Raw genomic sequence first — 3990 nt, forward strand, 5'->3', positions numbered from 1 at the left:
ACACACACACACACACACACACACACACACACACACACACACACACAAACAGATGATGAGCACACCCTACTACCCCTGCTCACACGGTTTTTTCCTTTGTGCTTTTTTTCTTTCTCTTTTGACTTATATTTTTCCCAAAGGAGTATCTCTTTTTATTAGATATGTCCCTGTGTTTACCAGTTTAATAGAATTTAAATGGTATACGCTATGAGCATCAACTGTTCAAAAATGTATAAATGTGTTTGATGTTTCATTGGCATAAACAAAATTTGCACTCCATTTTCTTATATCTGCATGCTGTTATACAACAAATACTTTCATTACCTAGCCAAGTAATTAATACCTTGCAAGCACATCATAAAGCAGAGATTAGTAAGTAACTCATTATATACATTATTTAAACACTAATTGCCTACAAGCTCAATAAGCCTATTTATTTATTTATTTATTTACTTATTTATTTATTTATTTATTTATTTATTTATTACATTTGATTCACTTTGTATCCCAGCTGTAGCCCCCTCCCTTCTCCCCTCCCAATCACACTCTTTCTCCCTAATCTCCTCCCATGACCCTCTTTAAGTCCACTGATAGGGGAGGTCCTCCTCCCCTTCCCTCTGATCCTGGCCTATCAGGTCTCATCTGGACTGGGTACATTGACTTCCTCCATGGCCTGGTAAGGCTGCTCACTCTTCAGGGGGAGGTGATCAAACCAGCCACTGAGTTCACATCAGAGACAGTCCCTGTTCCCACTAATAAAGACCCACTAGGAGACTGACCTGCCATGGGCGACATCTGTGCAGGGGTTCTAGGTTATTTCCATCTGGACCCCTGGGCCCAGATGTTTTGGTTCTGTTGCTCTCCTGGTGGAGCTCCTGTTCCCTCCCTCCTGGGCTTTCTATCTCCCCCTTCTTTCATAAGATCACCTGTGCTCTGCCTAAAGTTTGACTATGAGTCTCAGCATCTTTTTCCATAAGCTGCTGGCTAGAAACTTTCAGAGGCCTTCTGTCGTAGGCACCTGTCCTGTTTGCTTTTTCTTCCCATGTCCATCTAGTTTGCCTTTCTGAATGAGGATGGATCATCTTACCTAAGGTCCTCCTTCTTGCTTTGCTTCCTTAAGGTATGCAGATTTTAGTGTTTATCCTATAAACACTTAAAAGTGAGTATATACCATGTGTGTCTTTTTGCTTCTGGGATACCTCACACAGGATGATCTTTTCTAGTTTCCACCAATTGCCTGCAAATTTCATGATTTCCTTGTTTTTAATTGCTGAGTAGTATTCCATTGTGTAAATGTACCACAATTTCTGTATCCATAACTCTGTTGAGGGGCATCTGGGTTGTTTCTAAGTTCTAGTGATTACGAATAGAGCTACTATGAACATGGTTGAACAAATGTCCTTGTTGTGTACTTGAGCATCTTTTGGATATATGCCTAGGAGTGGTATAGCTGGATCTTGAAGAATCACTATTCCTAATTGTCTGGGAAAGCTCCAGATTGATTTCCAAAGTGGTTGTACAAAGTTTACATTCCCACCAGCAGTGGAGGAGGGTTCCCCTTTCTCCACAACCTCTCCAGCATGTATTGTCACTCGAGTTTTTCATCTCGGCCATTTAGATGGGTGTAAGGTGAAATCTCAGGGTCATTTTTATTTGCATTTCCCTAATAGCTAGTGACGTTGAACATTTCTTTAAGTGTTTCTCTGCCATTCTATATTTCTCTACAGAGAATTCTGTTTAGCTCTGTTCCCCATGTTTTAATTAGATTACATGGTTTCCTGCATTTCAGCTTCTTGAGTTGTTTATAAATAATGGATATTAGCCCTCTGTCAGATAGAGGGTTGGTGAAGATTTTTTCCCAATTTGTAGGGAGTTGTTTTGTTTTGATGACAGTGTCCTTTGCTTTACAGAAGCTTTTCAGTTTCATGAGGTCCCATTTATTGATTGTTGCTCTTAGAGCCTGTGCTGTTGATGTTCTGTTCAGGAAGATGTCTCCTGTACCAATGAGTTCTAGGGTCTTCCCCACTTTTTTTCTAACCGATTTAATGTGTCAGGTTTTATGTTGAGGTCTTTGATCCACTTGGACTTTAATTCTGGGCAGGGTGATAAGTATGGATCTATTTTCATTTTTCTACATGTAGACATCCAGTTAGACCACCACCATTTGTTGAAGATGTTATCTTTTTTCCATTGTATGGTTTTGGCATCTTTGTCAAATATCAGGTGTCCATAAGTGTGTGGGTGTATTTCTGGGTCTTCTATTCAGTTCCATTGATCCACCAGTCTGTTTCTATGCCATTACCATGCAGTTTTTATTACTGTTGCTGTATAGTACAGCTTGAGATCAGGGATGGAGATACCTCCAGAAGATCTTTTATTGGAGAGGATTGTTTTAGCAATTCTGAGTTTCTTGTTATTCCATACGAAGTTGAGAATTATTCTTTCCAGGTCTGTAAAGAATCGTGTTGGTAATTTGATGGGAAATGCATTGAATCTGTAGATTGCTTTTGGTAAGATGACCATTTTTGCTATGTTATCGGCCAAGCCATGAGCATGGGAGATCTTTCCATCTTCTGATATCTTCTAATTCTTTCTTCAGAGACTTGAATTTTTTTTCATACAAGTCTTTGACTTGCTTCGTTAGGGTTACACCAAGGTACTTTATGTCATTTTTGGCTTTTGTGAAGGGTGTTGTTTCCTCAATTTCTTTCTCAGCCCTTTTGTCTTTTGTATACAGGAGGGCTACTGATTTTTTTTTTTAAGATAATTTTGTATCTGGCCACTTTGCTGAAGGTGTTTATCAGCTGTAGGAGTTCCCTGGTAGAATTTTTGGAGTCACTCAGGTATACTATCATATCATCTACAAAGAGTGATAATTTGAATTCTTCCTTTCTGATTTGTATCCCCTTGATCTCCTTCAACTGTCTTATTGCTCTAGCAAAGACTTCCAGAACTATGTTGAAGAGATATAGAGAGAGTGGGCAGCCTTGCCTTGTCCCTGATTTCAGTGGGATTTTTTTCTTTTCTTTTATTTATTTATTATTATTAGTTACATTTTATTAACTCTGTATCCCAGCTCTATCTGCTGTCTCATTACCTCCCAAACCCTCCCTCCCTAATCTCTTCCCTGCCCCTTTCCATGTCCACTGATTGGGGAGGGCCTCCTCCCCTTTCATCTGATCCTGTTTTATCAGGTATCTTCAGAACTGGCTACAAAGTCTTTCTCTGTGGCCTAGAAGGACTGTTCCTCCCTTGGGGGGGGGGTGAGGTCAAAGAGCCTGCCATTGAATTCCTGTCAGAAATAGTACCTGGTTTCCTATGGGAAACCAGTTGGTTACTGAGCTACCAAGGGCTACATCTGAGCATAGGTTCTAGGTTATATCCTTACATGGTCCTTGGTGGAGTGTCAGTCTCAGAAAAGACCGCTGTGCCCAGATATATTTGGTCCTTGCGGGGCTCCTACCCTTTCCATGTTATACAAACTCCCCCTTCTTTTTATATGTTTCCCTGGACTCTGCCAAAGATTTGGTTATGAGTCTTAGTATCTGCTTTGACACACTGCTAGGTAGAGTCTTTCAGAGGCCCTCTGTGGTAGACTCCTGTCCTGTTACTTGTTTTCTTCTATGTCCAATACACCTCCCATTTGTCTGTCTAAGTGAAGATTGATCATCTTACCCCTGGTCCTCTTTCTTGTTTATCTTCTTTAGATGTATAGATTACATTATGTTTATCATATCTTATATGACTATATGAGTGAGTATATACTATGTGTGTTTTTGTCCTTCTAGGGTACCTCACTCAGAATTATCCTTTCTAGATCCCACTATTTGTCTGAATATTTCATGATTTCCTCGTTTTTGACTGATGAGTAGTATTCCACTGTGTAAAAATACCATAATTTTTGTATCCATTCCTCTATTGAGGGACATCTGGGTTGTTTCCAGGTTCTGGCTATTACGAATAAAGCTGCTACAAAAATGATTGAGCAAA

The sequence above is a fragment of the Psammomys obesus genome, unplaced genomic scaffold (genome assembly GCF_907164565.1).
Source record: "Psammomys obesus unplaced genomic scaffold, mPsaObe1.curated_primary_1811, whole genome shotgun sequence".
Taxonomy (NCBI): Eukaryota; Metazoa; Chordata; class Mammalia; order Rodentia; family Muridae; genus Psammomys; species Psammomys obesus.